General features: G+C 48.4%; 1 protein-coding gene and 2 non-coding genes across 6 annotated transcripts in view; 1 reads left to right on the top strand and 2 right to left on the bottom strand.

Moving 5' to 3' along the window:
* KANSL3 (KAT8 regulatory NSL complex subunit 3) overlaps positions 1-18,638 on the top strand; it is a 314,370-nt gene that overhangs the window by 32,591 nt on the left and 263,141 nt on the right. The window lies entirely within an intron of this gene.
* On the bottom strand, positions 11,478-11,550 carry TRNAR-CCU (transfer RNA arginine (anticodon CCU)). The gene has a single exon. It is a non-coding gene; the product is annotated as a tRNA-Arg (tRNA).
* TRNAI-UAU (transfer RNA isoleucine (anticodon UAU)) lies at positions 12,010-12,102 on the bottom strand. Its single transcript is given in 2 exon segments — positions 12,010-12,045; positions 12,065-12,102. It is a non-coding gene; the product is annotated as a tRNA-Ile (tRNA).

Genomic DNA, 18,638 nt, shown 5'->3' with positions numbered 1-18,638 from the left:
TCATGAGGAGGCCGTCTTGGAGGCAGTGCCTCCTGCGGCCTTTTGGGGGCGTGACTTGGACCGCCACGCATAGGAGTTCCTCTGGCCTTTCTCCGGCCGGTTGGACGAAGAGGATTGGGTCTTGGCGGAGGGACGAAAGGACCGAGACCTCGATTGGATTTTCCTCTGCTGAGGTCTCTTAGGTTTGGACTGGGGTAAGGAGGAGTCCTTTCCCGAGGATTCCTTAATAATCTCATCCAACCGTTCGCCAAACAAACGGTCGCCAGAAAAAGGCAAACCAGTTAAGAACCTTTTGGAAGCAGAGTCTGCTTTCCATTCGCGCAGCCACATGGCCCTGCGGACTGCCACGGAGTTAGCGGATGCTACAGCCGTACGGCTAGCGGAGTCCAGGACGGCGTTCATGGCGTAGGACGAAAATGCTGATGCCTGAGAGGTCAAGGAAGAAACATGCGGAGCAGAATTCCGCGTGACAGCATTAATCTCAGTCAGACATGCCGAGATTGCTTGGAGAGCCCACACGGCCGCAAAGGCCGGGGCGAAAGACGCGCCCGTGGCCTCATAAATAGACTTCACCAAGAGCTCTATCTGTCTGTCAGTGGCATCCTTCAGGGATGAGCCATCGGCAACAGACACAACGGACCTAGCAACCAATCTAGAGACTGGAGGATCCACCTTGGGAGAGTGTGCCCAGCCCTTAACGACTTCAGGTGGAAAGGGATAACGCGTGTCAGTGTGCCGTTTAGCAAAGCGCTTGTCCGGGACCGCTCTGGGCTTCTGGACAGCGTCCCTGAAGTTAGAGTGATCAAAAAACGTATTGCGCGTACGTTTGGGGAATCGAAATTGGTGTTTCTCCTGCTGAGAAGCCGACTCCTCTGCAGGAGGAGGTGGGAGTGAGAGATTCAACACCTGGTTGATGGACGAGATAAGATCATTTACTAAGGCGTCCCCCTCAGGGGTATCAAGGTTAAGGGTGAAGTCAGGGTCAGAGCCCTGAGCTCCCACGTCCGCCTCGTCTTCCTGAGTGTCCTCAAGCTGGGATCCAGAGCAGCGTGAGGAGGCCGGGGAAGAGTCCCAGCGAGGCCGCTTAGCCGGTCTGGGGCTGCGATCTGGGCCGGAGTCCTCCGCCTGGGACCTAGGGGCTATCCTGGGAGCGCGCTGCGGCGCAGACCGAGAAGGGCCTGGAGGAGACAAACTAACAGGGGCCGGGGCCTGTGAAGGGCCCAGTCTGGACTGCAATGCCTCAAGGAGCTTAGATGACCATTTGTCCATAGACTGTGCAATGGATTGAGAAAGTGACTGGGAGAGTTTCTCAGCGAAAGAGGCCAACGACGGTGACTCTGTCCCTGCAGACTGCTCAGGGGGAGCAGGGGGATCTACATGAGCCGAGGGGCCCCCAAGTGCCCGAGGCTCCGGCTGAGCAAGCGTGGCAGGAGTCGAGCAATGATCACAGTGAAGGTAGGTGGATCCCGCAGGCAACATAGCCCCACAAGAGGTACAGGCCGCGAAAAAAATCTGTGCCTTAGTAGCTTTGCTCCTTGTGGACGACATGCTGTTGTCTCTTAGGAGAGTGACCACTGAGGGTATATGGGAAAAGGGTATACAGCCTTTCCGAAAAGATATATATATCTATTATATATATATATATATCCCGGCACCCTAGGGGGACCAGCACCGGGTGACCGGTGTGGCTTACCAACCGCTAACGAGCGGAGTGTGTCCTCCAGATTCCCTGTCGTGGATCCCCCAGAGCTGCAGAGCTTTGCCGCTGAGTAGCATCCACCGGCAGAATGCTAAAAATGGCCGCCGGAGCTCTCAGGGGGGGAGTGGAGCCGAGGGCGGCGCTAGCAAAGAGCGGGAATCTGGGGTCCCCAAAGTGGTCAATGAGGGGGGAGGGAGACATGCAAGATGCTCCAGCCCTCAGAGCTGACGTCATGTCGGTAATCCCGCCCTTACCCCTGACAGGCAGGCTCAGGGGCGGGATTTTTCGCGACTAGGCCGCGGCGAAGCCGGGGACTAAATTTAAGGCCGCACCCGACAAGCAGGCACGGTCGGCACGGAAGTCCGCCGAAAAAACAACGGACAGAACTACCGCGGCTTCCGGGGAGAAGGTGCGACCCTCCCTGTACAGTCCCCACATGGGGACACAGAGTACCTTCAAGTTGCAGGGCCCGGTCCCTGGGGGTGAAGAAGCTCCGGTCCGGCAGGTTCCACCAGGGGCTGCGGATGGAGCATGGTCCCAGCACATGGATGACCGCTTAGGATCCCACTTCTCCCAGAGCCGCATAAGGGATGGTGAAGGAGACGGCATGTGGCTCCAGCCTCCGTACCCGCAATGGGTACCTCAACCTTAACAACACCGCCGACATAATGGGGTGAGAAGGGAACATGCCGGGGACCCCATCGGGGTCCTCTTTTCTTCCATCCATCATAACTATGTATGAGAATGCATGAGTGGATGTGTGCCTCCTTCCACACAAAGCATAAAACTGAGGAGCCCGTGGTCCACGGGAGGGTGTATAGGCAGAGGGGAGGGGTTACACTTTTTTAAAAGTGTAATACTTTGTGTGGCCTCCAGAGGCAGAAGCTATACACCCAATTGTCTGGATCTCCCAATGGAGCGACAAAGAAATACATTTTTAACCATATCACAATTTTTATGAAGAATAAATTGAGACATTTATCACCACACTGGCCAATGGGCATTTTTAAACTGAAACATCCTGTTGCTTCAGGAAATGCACATGTGCATTGGATGTGATGAACACGCTCTGATGCTATATTTTATATGCTGTATTTGTAATATCGTATTTTATTATTTAGCATGGTCACACTTCTTTCAATTAAAAGCAATCTTTCTTTGTTGGAGAATTTTGCAAGATCAAATTCAAACTAGTAGGAAGATTAGACACACCATACGCTGTTTCAGAGATAAGCAAACACCCCAGATGGGACTAGAAGCCACAATCCCGGCTTAGGAGGCCAGTGCCTTATCCATTATGCCACTGGGGCTTCTCAAGAATGTTCATGCAGTGGGTTCTATTTTCTGTAGCAGGCAATTATCAGTTTTAATTGCGTTTTCAAAAATGGTCTTGTAAGTTTGTACTCCAACTTGAAAACAACCATAACCACGTGCTTCTTTCTTTTCTGCTGAGAGCCAGGGCTTCCTTTGTCATGTCCTTTTCATCATGTAGTCACTCCACATTATTAATGCCAATGAAGGAAATAATATTTGGCTCCCAGAAGCCTTAAAAAAACAATTTATCTTTTACATTTCCCTTTACAATATGGTACTAGATCATGGTAAAACTTGAGAGACTTTTGTAATATACAGCAATTTAAACAAGAAACCATAAAAAGTAAATATCTCTCGGAAACTTCCTTCTCAATCGTGCAAGTAGATCATGATTAGAGTTGAGCGTGGTTCGCAGTTGGAGGTTCTCCAGTTCGCGGCTCGAGTGATTTTGGGGGCTGTTCTAGATCGAACTAGAACTCAAGCTTTTTTGCTAAAGCTCGATAGTTCTAGATGCGTTCGAGAACGGTTCTAGCAGCAAAAAAAAAACAGCTAATTCCTAGCTGGCTTTCCGCTGTAATAGTGTAAGTCACTCTGTGACTCACACTATTATGACATTTCAGTGTATAGTGTGCGGGAACAGCACCTTCAGATCACTGCTGTATGTATAATGGCGATCGCCTTTTTTTTTTTTTTTTCCTTGTCTTCCTTCCCTAAGCGCGCGCGCGTAGTGGGGCAGGCCAGCATATCAGCCAATGCCAGACACACGCACAGCTAAGTGGACTTTTAGCCAGAGAAGCAATGGCATGTGTGATAGGATGTCCATGTCACATGTCCCTGCATTATAAAACCGGACATTTTCCTCCAGCACGCCATTATCTGCCTTCTGCGTCCTTGGTGTCAGACATCACTGGCGCAGCTCCTATCGCCGATACTGCTGTATACGCTCCATACACAGCGCTGGACAGCTTAGGGATAGCACTTTCTATCAGTCCTTTTAAGGGATCATACCGGCAGGTTCAGAGTCATAGGTGACAGAGTTTAAAACAAAGTTTAACAGCTACACAAGATGACAGAGTCTGTGTAGCTAAGGTCAGGGATTTCCTCGCTGCATTTCCCCATTAGGAGGGATAGAAAGGCAGGCTTCCTTTCCTCTACCCAGAGACCCACAACTCTGCCACTGTACCCTCCTGCCCTTTGCACACTCAAACTCATTGTTACTAAGCCATTATACTAGCAAACACTGAGTGAACTTAGTGGCATCCTAACGTGGCTGTTGGACTTCTGTATCGTCCCACAAGTGCAAAGATATTTGCAGCACCTCTGCCTGCATTGCACACTCAAACTCATTGTTACTAAGCCATTATACTAGCAAATACTGAGTGAACTAAGTGGCATCCTAAACGTGGCTGTTGGACTTCTGTATCGTCCCACAAGTGCAAAGATATTTGCAGCACCTCTGCCTGCATTGCACACTCAAACTCATTGTTACTAAGCCATTATACTAGCAAACACTGAGTGAACTTAGTGGTATCCTAAACGTGGCTGTTGGACTTCTGTATCGTCCCACAAGTGCAAAGATATTTGCAGCACCTCTGCCTGCATTGCACACTCAAACTCATTGTTACTAAGCCATTATACTAGCAAACACTCAGTGTACCTAGTGGCATCCTATCTGTTATATAAGATATTTGCAGCACCTCTGCCTGCTATAATGATAGCAAAAAATTCTGCCATTTAGTGGCATCATAGAACTGGATGTTGTATTTCATTATTGTCCCACTGGTGCCAAGCTATTTCTAGCACCTGTGCAGCACACCCTCCTGCTCTGTTTTTAATAAGCTATAATGATAGCAAAAAATACTGCCATTTAGTGGCATCATAGAACTGGATGTTGTATTTCATTATTGTCCCACTGGTGCCAAGCTATTTCTAGCACCTGTGCAGCACACCCTCCTGCTCTGTTTTTAATAAGCTATAATGATAGCAAAAAATACTGCCATTTAGTGGCATCATAGAACTGGATGTTGTATTTCATTATTGTCCCACTGGTGCCAAGCTATTTCTAGCACCTGTGCAGGACACCCTCCTGCTCTGTTTTTAATAAGCTATAATGATAGCAAAAAATACTGCCATTTAGTGGCATCATAGAACTGGATGTTGTATTTCATTATTGTCCCACTGGTGCCAAGCTATTTCTAGCACCTGTGCAGGACACCCTCCTGCTCTGTTTTTAATAAGCTATAATGATAGCAAAAAATACTGCCATTTAGTGGCATCATAGAACTGGATGTTGTATTTCATTATTGTCCCACTGGTGCCAAGCTATTTCTAGTACCTGTGCAGGACACCCTCCTGCTCTGTTTTTAATAAGCTATAATGATAGCAAAAAATACTGCCATTTAGTGGCATCATAGAACTGGATGTTGTATTTCACTATTGTCCCACTGGTGCCAAGCTATTTCTAGCACCTCTGCATGACACCCTCATGCACATTTTGCTACGCTAATGTTATAGCAAACTCAGGGAATTCATTGCTGCATTTGATAATTCGGAGGGATAGAAAGTGAGGCTTCCTTTAGCTTTTCCTTCTGTTCATAGACAGCATCTCCAAGTCCACACCCGAAGAGCAATTTCTCCTCCACGTGTAAGTGTGGAGAGGCAGCTAGTGCGCATGCATGTGCCGATTTACCCCAGCTGCAGCCTAACTAGTGTTTCACCTAGTGAGTATGCTCAGCCTGACTGTGCCATTCCTGAGGCTAAGTCTTCATTTCGGGATACAGCGCATGCTCCCACACTTAGTGTGAAAAGCCTCTTTGCACAGGTACTTGCATTCCGTGCCGGGTCTAAGTCCTGTTTTGTGCCGAGACACCATGCTAAAGCTGATAGTCTTTTTTCAGAGACTCTATTTCATGCAACTGACCATGCTCAGGCACTTACTGCATCAGAAACTAGGTCCGGTAATGAACTCTTTGGCCCTGCCCCTGATGTGGGGGGGGGCCATATAGACCACAGGGCATCAGGTGTCCTGACGATGTGGCCAGGCCACTCCCAAATGGCTTGCAGAGGCCCGCCCCTATGACTTGTCACCTCATTATTGATTGTCAGACGATGAATGGTGAGGTGTTTGTGTCGTGGCAGCCATGAGGTCATTATTGAAGTTGCGGTTCCAAATAGGACGCTAGTTATGCCACTCATGACGTGTCACTCTGCTTTTGTCTCCAGGAGGTGCATTGTGGTCCACCCTGGTTTGGGGCGGACCCAGGTTATAAAACGGGCTGGAGCCAACAAGAAGGTGCGCAGTCTTCTATTATGCTCCGAAAGAGCACACCTCCATGTGTTGAACCCATTGCGGCTTTAGGCCAGAGGTAGGCAGGGATAGGGCGTCGATGCAGGCCGCCACCACAGTTGGTAACGCAGAACGGTTAAGACCAGCTCCTGTCCTACAAGTCCTGCTTGTGCAGCCCAGTGGCATTAACAGGCCTGCTGCTGCTGATGCGCCTGCTGTCCACAGGTGTGGCCCCAATGCACACGGTCAGCGTACTGAATGGCCCCTGTGATGTTAACAGGGAGTTCCTGGGCTGGGTGGGCGTGTGGACCCTGTGACGCTAACAGGGCTCTCAGTCTCAAGATCCGAGTGGCGTCTAACTCGGTTCAGGCAACTATTAGTTTCATAGCCACACAGATCTGTATCCTCCACCTAACCTTCCAGTTGCCAACCTCTCCTTTTCCATCTGGGAGCACGGTGGACATTGACTGCTGATGGGGATATATACCTTTCTCTTTCTTTTCTTATTAATTTTCGTTATATAGCGGTAACATAGTATATACCACCTTATCCAAATCTGCCAGTCCCACCATAACAGATGGTGTTTCTTCATCAAATGTTACTTTTGCTTAACCAACAAACCCACGGACAAAAACTTTTTTCCCCTTTCCAACACACCTGTTCCCCTTTCCACCAGCATCTGTCCTTTTTCAACTCATTTTGTATATGACTAAAAGTGCAACTCTGCAGGGACACCGTACTCAATGCCATCTCAGCACAGCAGCCAGCCCTCGGTCCCTCAGATGTGGACAAGTAAAAGACCATTTCCTCCTATCCATGACAAATCGTTGAGATTCACTCTGTGCAGCACTGGTGTTTAGTGGAAAAGCAGATCTAAGATTGCGTACCACCTTCTGAAGATACTCCTGTATACGTGCGTCCCTTTCTATGGCAGGAATTATTTCGCCAAATTTTGTCTTGTACCGGGGATCTAACAGTGTGGCAACCCAGTAGTTAGCATTACTTCGAATTCGTACAATCCGAGGGTCATGTTGTAGGTAGTGCAGCAAGAAGGCGCTCATGTGTCTTGTGCATCCAGGAGGACCAAGTCCTTGGTGTGTTGGTGGCAGAGAGGTGAGAATCGTGCCTCTTCCTCTGCCCTCTCCCCCCAACCTCGCACAACCGAAATGTGAGCAAGCTCTCACTCATCTGCTGAGTCTTCCATGCCCATCGCCAGTTCGTCCTCCATTTCTTCATGGGCTCCTGCACCTTCCTCAACAATTTTTGCTGATACTATGCGCCCTTGTTAATCCCTCTCCCCCACCGTCCCTTGACTTCCGCCTAGGTGCCGCTCACCGTCTGTACCTTGTAGATCTTATTATCCCTTCTGCATATGACTTCTCCTGTACTTCCTCCCCTTCCTCTTAGACCAACACATGACTCCGAATAATGCATACAGTGTGCTCCATCTTGTAGATGACCAGAATTGTCACGCTGAGAATGGCATCGCCAGTGCTAAAGATCTTCGTCGATATTTGTAAACTGTGTAGAAGGGTGCATAGGTCCTTGATCTGACACCACTCCAGCAGCGTGATCTGCACCACCTCTGGATCAAGTTAGCCCAGGGTATACGTCATACCGTATTTCAGCAGGGCTCTGCGGTGCTGCCACAGACGGTGAAACATGTGCAGATTCAAATTCCTGCGTGTCGGAACATCGCATTTCAGGCGTTTAACCGCCAGACCCTAAGACTTCAGGAGCGATGAAAGTTGTTGAGCTGCTGGGTGCGAAGGATGAAAGTGAGCACATAGCAGCGTGCCCGCTGCACAAGGCCATGTAGGCCGGGATGGTATTTTAAAAATTGCTGGAGAATCAGATTCAACACGTGAGCCATACAAGGCACGTGTGTCACATTGCCCTGACGAAGGGCCGCAGACAGGTTTGCATCATTGCCGCACACGGTTGTTAAGTCACCAACGTAGTCCACTCAATCAATTTGTACTCCGGTCGCCAGGTGACGTGTTCCTTTCGTGCATAGTGCTGATGATGGCTAAGGAGTCGATGCCTGCGGCGCAGGTGGACGCAGGTTATGGTCACCCACTGGGTTGCGTTACCTTGACAGATACAGAACCACAGGCTGAATGTAGGTGGTGGGTATCTCACAGATGAAGTACCATCATTCAGCTACAACCAATGGGAAGACACCACACCCTTTTTTAGGCCCCTCCTGTCTGCAGACCACTGCCAGACAAAGCTATGAACCTCTTGTTACTGTTACCCCCAGTTCAGTTTTATGAGTTTGTGTGCTTGTTACCTGACTACTTTTCCTGCTTGCTGTTTATGTACCTCGTTGGCCGATCCGCATTTCACCTCTGCTTGTTTTCTGATTAAGTCCTGGCCATCCCATTCTGTTCCTCTTCCTCAATTAATGTTTTTGACCCTGCATGACTACTATTCTCTGGAACTGCAGCCTTCCACAGGTATTGATCAACTTGGGCCCTGTGTAATTCCATAGCACTGTATAGGGGTTAAAGGGTTTCAGGGTTCTGGGTGTCCAGCTTGGTGAGTGGCTTGCCTCTAGCCTATCCTTTACAGTCCATCTGAGTGTGTCGATCCAGGCAGGCGTTACACCGTGCCCTCTCTTCAGAAGGCCATGTAGGCCGGGATAGTGTTTTAAAAATTTCTGGACAACCAGGTTCAACACGTGAGCCATACAAGGCACGTGTGTCACATTGCCCTGGAGAAGGGTCGCAGACTGGTTTGCATCATTGTCGCACCCGACCTTCCCTGACTGCTGGTTGAGTGTAAACAACCATTGATGAAACTCGGTCTCACTCTCCAGAGCTAACCGTCCACAATTCCTCAGCGGTGTCTCACATTTCCCCTACATTTCAAAGTAAACATTTGACCGCCTGATGGCCTTGAGCTCTGCTGCCAGCATAGTAAGGAGGTGTGTGGGATTCCTTGGGCGCAGTTACAAGGAAGGGTGGCCTGACCACACAGGGTTTGGGCTGAGGTGGAGGACCCACACGAGGTTAAGGAGGCAGAAGCAGTGGAGGAACTTGTACATACAGAGGAAGGATTGACACACAAGTCGTGGGGACGGCAAGAATTGTACAGCAAACCCTTTTCCATCTCTCACCATAGTTACCCAGTGCCCAGTCAGCAACATGTAACTCTCCTGTCCATGCTTACTGGTCCAAGTATCTGTGGTGAAATGCACCCTGTCACACACAGAGTTTCTCGAGGAATCGGTGAGGTTGTGTGCGACCTGCTGTGGTAGCGCGGGCACACCTTTCTTGGAGAAGGAGTGACGACTGGCCATCGGCTCTTGGGGCACTGCAATGGGCATAAGGTCTCGAAAATCCTCGGTCTCAAAAGGGTGTAAAGGCAGCCTTTCTGTTGCCAACAAGTTGCAGATGATGAAACTCAACCTCTTAGACATGTCATGCCCTTCGAAAACCATGTAAAACACAGCGAGGGGACTCCAACCACAGTCTCCCTCGTTGCCACTAATTGGGCCACACACACCCCACTTGACTGGCATCAGATGACCCCCCTTTTGGAAAAGAAAAAGATGCTTTGCATGAAGCACTCTCAAAAATACGCGTGCCTTTCCCGTCCCCTGGATGACCCAGGGGAAGAAAAGTCCTCTGAGAGCCATGACTTGTTCATCTTGGTTCTTTTAGAAACACGGCGAGGGGACTCCAACCACAGTCTCCCTCGTTGCCACTAATTGGTCCACACACACCCCACTTGACTGGCATCACTTGATCCCCCTTTTCAAAATGAAACAGATGCTTTGCATGAAGCACTCTCAAAAATACGCGTGCCTTTCCCGTCCCCTGGATGACCCAGGGGAAGAAAAGTCCTCTGAGAGCCATGACTTGTTCATCTTGGTTCTTTTTTCAAAAGCGAGGGGACTCCAACCACAGTCTCCCTCGTTTCCACTAATTGGGCCACACACACCGCACTTGACTGGCATCACTTGATCCCCCTTTTAAAAAAGAAAAAGATGCTTTGCATGAAGCACTCTCAAAAATACGCGTGCCTTTCCCGTCCCCTGGATGACCCAGGGGAAGAAAAGTCCTCTGAGAACCATGTCCACATTGTCAGTGGACAGACACATGTGCTTATCTGCCAGCAGACCCCCAGCAGCACTGAAGACAGGTTCCGAGAGAACGATGGCTGCAGGACACGACAAGATCCCCAAGGCGTACGTGGCAAGCTCAGGCAATTTATCCAGATTGGAAGCCTAAAATGAGCAGGGCTCAAGTTGCACAATAATGGCATCGACGTTTCCTTGCATATACTCATATATCTGTGTCTCCTCCTCTCTTTCCTTGTCCAGCTGTTTTGTTTTCGCATGAGTATATGTCCTCGTCACTTTCCCATGTGTTTGTGTTGTGTTGTGAGTTGTTTGTCACCTTTTGGACACCTTTGAGGGTGTTTTCTAGGTATTTTTATGTGTTTGTGATTGCCTGCCATTGTTTCCTATGCAGTTCGAGTTCGGTTCGTCGAACGTTCGACGAACCGAACTCGAACGGGACCTCCGTTCGGCGAACCGACCTCAAGCCGAACCGCGACCGGTTCGCTCATCTCTAATCATGATGGAACTCGAAAAAACTTTGGCTAACGCATTTGTTCAAAATAACAAAGGAAGACAAGAAAAGTCTGCTCCAGGTGAGGCTTGAACTCACAACCTCGGCATAGTTCATCAGTTATTGCTTTATAAGTACCGCGCGCTGACCGATTGTGCCAGTGGAGCAGCTGCTGGGCTGCAGCATTTCATATATGAAATAAAAACAATCAGAAATTTAAAATGAAAAATTTGCTCCGAAATGTAACTATTTGATAAAACAGGATTTGTGTTGTTGCTTTTTCCACAGTTTGAAAATACATTTTAACCATATCACAATCTTTATTAAGAATCAATTGAGACATTTATCACACTGGCCAATGGGCATTTTTAAACTGAAGCATCCTGTTGCTTCAGGAAATGCACATGTGCATTGGCTGTGATGAACACACGCTCTGTGCTATATTTTATATGCTGTATTTGTAATATCGTATTTTATTATTTAGCATGGTCACACTTCTTTCCATTAAAAGTAGCAATCTTTCTTTTTTGGAGAATTTTGCAAGATCAAATTGGTAGAAAGATTAGACAGACCATGCGCTGTTTCAGAGTAAAGCAAACACCCCAGATGGGACTTGAACCCACAATCCCTGGCTTAGGAGGCCAGTGCCTTATCCATTAGGCCACTGGGACTTCTCAAGGTAGTTCATGCAGTGGGTTCTATTTTCTGTAGCAGGCAATTATCGGTTTTAATTGCATTTTCAAAAATTGTCTTGTAAGTTTGTACTCCAACTTGAAAACAACTATAACCACGTGCTTCTTTCTTTTCTGCTGAGAGCCAGGGCTTCCTTTGTCATGTCCTTTTCATCATGTAGTAACTCCACATTATTAATGCCAATGAAGGAAATAACATTTGGCTCCCAGAAGCCTTAAAAAAACAATTTATCTTTTACATTTCCCTTTACAATATGGTACTAGATCATGGTAAAACTGGAGAGACTTTTGTAATATACAGCAATTTAAACAAGAAACCATAAAAAGTAAATATCTCTCGGAAACTTCCTTCTCGATCGTGCAAGTAGATCATGATGGAACTCGAGAAACTTTGGCTAACACATTTGTTAAAAATAACAAAGGAAGACAAGAAAAGTCTGCGCCAGGTGAGGCTTGAACTCACAACCTCGGCATAGCTCATCAGTTACTGCTTTATAAGTACCGCGCGCTGACCGATTGCGCCACTGGAGCAGCTGCTGGGCTGCAGCATTGCATATATGAAAAAAAAAATCAGAAATTTAAAATGAAAATTTTGCTCTGAAATGTAACTATTTGATAAAAATAAAGATGGCCACACGCTGGACCTCATCTTCACTCACCTCTGTTCCCTATCTAACCTCTCTAACTCACCTCTCCCCCTGTCTGACCACAACCTACTCACATTCTCTTCCCCAACTACGCAACCGCCCCTCCACAAACTGTCACACCCTCGCAGAAATATAAAACACATTGATTTACACGCCCTTTCTCAGTCCCTTCTCCCTCTCGCAGACATTGCATTTCTACACGATGCAGATGCTGCTGCAACTTTATACAACACTACAATCTCTGCAGCTCTCGAATCAGCCGCCCCCCTCACACACACCAAAACCCACACAATCAACAGGCAACCCTGGCACACCAGTCAGACTAAAGAACTGAGACGAGCTTCCAGAATTGCTGAGCGCAGATGGAAGAGGTCTCATTCCACTGAGCACTTCATTGCATATAAAGAGTCCCTCACCACTTTCAAGTCCACACTCACTGCTGCAAAACAAACCTACTTCTCATCCCTCATATCCTCTCTCTCTCACAACCCTAAACAGCTATTCAACACTTAATTCTCTCCTCCATCCTCCAGCACCACCTCCCTCTCCTCTCCTCTCAGTTGAAGACTTTGCCTCTTTCTTCAAGCAGAAGGTTGACAACATCAGAGCAAGCTTTGGCCCACAATCACCACAGCCCCTCATCATAGCTACTCAGCCTTCTTCCTCCAAATCCAGCTTCTCCACCATGACAGAAAACAATCTTTCCACTCTACTCTCAAGATCACATCTAAGAACCTGTGCACTGGACCCGCTCCCATCACACCTCATCCCCAACATCACCGCAGTCCTCATCCCAGCCCTAACCCATCTCTTCAACCTATCACTAACAACTGGTGTATTCCATTCATGCTTTAAACATGCCTCTATTACACCCATCCTCAAAAAGCTCTCCCTTGACCCATCCTCTGTGTCAAATTATAGCCCCATATCCCTTCTCCCCTATGCCTCAAAACTACTAGAACAGCATGTCCATCTTGAACTGTCCTCATACCTCTCCTCCTGCTCTCTCTTTGACCAGCTACAATCTGGCTTCCGACCGCATCATTCCACTGAAACTGCCCTACCTAAAGTCACTAACGACCTACTAATCGCCAAAGCCAAGCGACACTACTCTATCCTCCTGCTCCTGGACCTGTCCTCTGCCTTCGACACAGTAGACCATTCCCTCCTACTACAGATTCTCTCATCTCTGGGCATCACAGACTTGGCCCTATCTTGGATATCCTCATACCTAACCGACCGAACTTTCAGCGTCTCCCATTCTCACACCACTTCCTCATCTCGCCCCCTATCTGTTGGTGTCCCCCAAGGCTCAGTTCTAGGACCCATGCTGTTCTCCATCTACACCTTTGGCCTGGGACAGCTCATTGAGTCCTACGGCTTCCAGTATCATCTCTATGCCGATGACACACAGATCTACCTCTCTGGACCTGACATTACCTCTCTACTAACCAGAATCACATAATGTCTGTCTGTTATTTCATCCTTCTTCTCTGCGCGATTCCTAAAACTCAACATGGACAAAACAGAATTCATTGTCTTTCCTCCTCCTCACTCATCTCCTCCAACAAGCCTTTCCATCAAACTCGATGGTTGCTTACTCTCCCCAGTCTCAGAAGCTCATTGCCTTGGAGTGACCCTCGACTCTGCTCTATCCTTCAAGCCACACATCCAAGCCCTCTTCATCTCATGCCAATTACAACTCAAAAACATCTCACGGATCCGTGCTTTCCTTAACCAAGAATCAGCAAAAACATTAGTGCATGCCCTCATCATCTCCCGCCTCGACTACTGCAACATCCTGCTCTCTGGCCTCCCTTCCAACACTCTTGCACCCCTCCAATCTATCCTAAACTCTGCGGCCCGCATAATCCACCTCTCCCCTCGCTAATCCCCAGCCTCGCCACTCTGCCAATCCCTTCACTGGCTTCCCATCACCCAACGACTCCAGTTCAAAACACTAACCATGATATACAAAGCCATGCACAACCTGTCTCCTCCCTACATCTGTGACCTAGTCTCTCGGTACCTACCTGCACGCAACCTCAGATCCTCACAAGACCTCCTTCTCCTCCCTTATCTCCTCTTCCCACAATCGCGTACAAGATTTCTCCCGTGCATCCCCCATACTCTGGAACGCTCTACCTCAGCACATCAGACTCTCCCCTACCGTGGAAAGCTTCAAGAGGAACCTCAAGACCCACCTCTTCAACAAGCCTACAACCTACAATAGCCCTCAGTCCAGTAGACCACTGCGCAACCAGCTCTGTCCTCACCTATCGTACCATCACCCATTCCCTGTAGACTGTGAGCCCTCGCGGGCAGGGTCCTCTCTCCTCCTGTACCAGTCTGTTATGTACTGTTAATGATTGTTGTACATATACCCTTTCACTTGTAAAGCGCCATGGAATAAATGGCGCTATAATAAATAATAATAATAATAAAACAGGATTTGTGTTGTTGCTTTTTCCACAGTTTGAAAATACATTTTTAACCATATCACAATCTTTATGAAGAATAAATTGAGACATTGATCACACTGGCCAATGGGCATTTTTAAACTGAAGCATCCTGTTGCTTCAGGAAATGCACATGTGCATTGGTTGTGATGAACACACGCTCTGTTGCTATATTTTATATGCTGTATTTGTAATATCGTATTTTATTATTTAGTATGGTCACACTTCTTTCAATTAAAAGTAGTAATCTTTCTTTTTTGGAGAATTTTGCAAGATCAAATTCAAACTGGTAGAAAGATTAGACAGACGATGCGCTGTTTCACAGATAAGCAAACACCCCATATGGGACTTGAACCCACAATCCCTGGCTTAGGAGGACAGTGCCTTATCCATTTTCAAGGTAGTTCATGCAGTGGGTTCTATTTTCCATAGCAGGCAATTATCAGTTTTAATTGCATTTTCAAAAAATGGTCTTGTAAGTTTGTACTCCAACTTGAAAACAACCATAACCACGTGCTTCTTACTTTTCTGCTGAGAGCCAGGGCTTCCTTTGTCATGTCTTTTTCATCATGTAGTCACTCCCCATTATTAATGCCAATGAAGAAAATAATATTTGGCTCCCAGAAGCCTTAAAAAAACAATTTATCTTTTACATTTCCCTTTACAATATGGTACTAGATCATGATAAAACTGGAGAGACTTTTGTAATATACAGCAATTTAAACAAGAATCCATAAAAAGTAAATATCTCTCGGAAACTTCCTTCTCAATCGTGCAAGTAGATCATGATGGAACTCGAGAAAATTTGGCAAACGCAGTTGTGAAAAATAACAAAGGAAGACAAGAAAAGTCTGCTCCAGGTGAGGCTTGAACTCACAACCTCGGCATAGCTCATCAGTTACTGCTTTATAAGTACCGCGCGCTGACTGATTGTGCAACTGGAGCAGCTGCTGGGCTGCAGCATTTCATTTATAAAAAAAAAACAATCAGAAATTTAAAATGAAAAATTTGCTCCGAAATGTAACTATTTGATAAGAAGGGAATTTTGTTACTTACCGTAAATTCCTTTTCTTCTAGCTCCTATTGGGAGACCCAGACGATTGGGTGTATAGCACTGCCTCCGGAGGCCACACAAAGCATTACACTAAAAAGTGTAAGGCCCCTCCCCTTCTGGCTATACACCCCCAGTGGGATCACTGGCTCACCAGTTTTAGTGCAAAAGCAAGAAGGAGGAAAGCCAATAACTGGTTTAAACAAATTCACTCCGAAGTAACGTCGGAGAACTGAAAACCGTTCAACATGAACAACATGTGTACCCGAAAAACAACCAAAAATCCCGAAGGACAACAGGGCGGGTGCTGGGTCTCCCAATAGGAGCTAGAAGAAAAGGAATTTACGGTAAGTAACAAAATTCCCTTCTTCTTCGGCGCTCCATTGGGAGACCCAGACGATTGGGACGTCCAAAAGCTGTCCCTGGGTGGGTAAAGAAATACCTCATGTTAGAGCTGCAAAGACAGCCCTCCCCTACGGGGAGGCAACTGCCGCCTGCAGGACCCTTCTACCTAGGCTGGCGTCCGCCGAAGCATAGGTATGCACCTGATAATGTTTGGTGAAAGTGTGCAGACGCGACCAGGTAGCTGCCTGGCACACCTGCTGAGCCGTAGCCTGGTGCCGTAATGCCTAGGGCGCACCCACGGCTCTGGTAGAATGGGCTTACAGCCCTGATGGAACCGGAAGCCCAGCAGAACAGTAGGCTTCAAGAATTGGTTCCTTGATCCATCGAGCCAGGGTGGATTTGGAAGCCTGCGACTCTTTACGCTGATTAGCGACAAGCACAGAGAGTGCATCCGAGCGGCGCAGAGGCGCCGTGCGGGAAATGTAGATTCTGAGTGCTCCCACCAGATCCAACAAATGCAAATCCATTTCATATCGATGAAAAGGATGAGGCAAAAGGAAGGTAAGGAGATACCACCGTAGGGAGATCTCCGGAATCGGGCGCAGCACTGCCTTGCCTTGGTGAAACACCAGGAAGGAAGCTTTTGGATGACAGCGCTGCTAGCTCGGACACTCTCCTAAGAGACGTGACCACTACCAGAAAGGCCTCTTTCTGGGAAAGTCGAGAGAGTGAACCATCTCTCAGAGGCTCGAAGGGCGGCTTCTGGAGAGCAATTAGTACCCTGTTCAGATCCCATGGGTCCAACGGCCGTTTGTACGGAGGGACAATGTGACAAACCTCCTGCAGGAACGTGTGTACCTGAGGAAGTGGTGCTAGGCGCTTCTGAAGCATACAGATAGCGCTGAGACTTGTCCTTTAAGGGAGCCGAGTGACAACCTTTTTCCAAACCAGATTGCAGGAAGGAAGGAAAAGTAGGGAATGCAAATGGGCAGGGAGACACTCCCTGAGCAGAGCACTAAGAGAAGAATATCCTCCACATCCTGTGGTAGATCTTGGCAGACGTCGGTTTTCTAGTCTGTCTCATGGTGGCAATGACGTCCTGAGATAATCCTGAAGACGCTAGGATTCAGGACTCAAAGGCCATACCGTCAGGTTCAGGGCCGTAGAATTCAGATGGAAAAAACGGCCCTTGGGACAGTAAGTCCGGCCGGGCTGGTAGTGCCCACGGTTGGTAGACCGTGAGATGCCACAGATCCGGGGACTACGACCTCCTCGGCCAGTCTGTGGCGATGAGGATGGCGCGGCGGCAAACGGACCTGATGTTGCGTAGCCCTCTGGACAGCAGTGTCAGAGGGGGAAACACATAGGTAGCTGGAACTGCGACCAAACCTGAACTAAGGCGTCTGCCGCCAGAGCTCTTTGATCGTGATACCGCGCCATGAAAATCGGAACCTTGTTGTTGTGCCGAGACGCTATTAGGTCGACGTTCAGCATCCCCCAGCGTTGACAGATTTCCTGAAAACCGTCCGGGTGAAGATACCCTTCCCCTGCGTCCATACCCTGGCAACTGAGGAAGTCTGCTTCCCAGTTATCTGCGCCCGGGATGTGAACTGCGGATATGGTGGATGCTCTGTCTTCCACCCCCATCAGACTCCGCCGGACTTCCTGGGAGGCTTGCCGACGGCGTGTTCCGCCTTGGTGGAAGATGTATGCCACCGCTGTGGAGTTGTCCGACTGAATTCGGATGTGTGTGCTTTCCAGCCACGGCTGGAAGGCTTGCAGGGCAAGATACACTGCCCAGATTTCTAGCACATTGATTTGAAGGATGGACTCCTCTGAAGAGAGTCCTTGACCGTCTGAGAAGGGGGACGTTCCTTCTAGGGACGTCGACTTCCCATCCCATTGGCAAAGAATGCCACATTGGAGTGGACGCAGATGAAACTGCGCGAAAGTGACTGCCTCTGCATGAGGCGTGTTAAGGAGTGTGACTGGCCGTGAAGGAGAGACTGCACCCCCGTCTGTAGTGAACGCTGTTTGTCCAGCGGAAGCTTCACTATCGCTGAGGGAGCGTGACACTCCATGCCCAGATATGTCAGCGATTGGGTCGGTGTCAGATATAACCTTGAGAAGTTGATGATCCACCCGAAACTCTGGAGAGTCTCCAGCGCTACGCTCAGGCTGTGTTGGCATGCCTCTTGAGAGGGTGCCTTGACAAGTCGACCGTCCAAGGAAGGATCACCGAGTGACCCTGAGAGTGCAGGACTGCTCCCACTGCTGCCCTGAACTTGGTGAAACTCCGTAGGGCTGTCGCCAGACCGAAGGGCAGGGTTACGAACTGAAGATGCTCGTCTTCAATAACGAAACGTAGCAAACGTTGGTGCTCTGGAGCAATCGGCACGTGGAGATAAGCATCCTGATGTCTATTGATGCTAGGAAATCTCCTTGAGACATTGAGGCAATGACGGAGCGGAGGGATGCCCTCCGGAACCGCCTGGCCTTCACGTGCTTGTTGAGCAGTTTTAGGTCCCCCACAATCAGATTGGAGGAAAAACCGTGTCTGGTTCC

This window comes from Anomaloglossus baeobatrachus, chromosome 4 (assembly GCF_048569485.1).
Source record: "Anomaloglossus baeobatrachus isolate aAnoBae1 chromosome 4, aAnoBae1.hap1, whole genome shotgun sequence".
NCBI lineage: Eukaryota > Metazoa > Chordata > Amphibia > Anura > Aromobatidae > Anomaloglossus > Anomaloglossus baeobatrachus.
The sequence above is the reverse complement of the archived record's forward strand: the minus strand, read 5'-3'. Positions and strand labels throughout refer to the sequence as shown.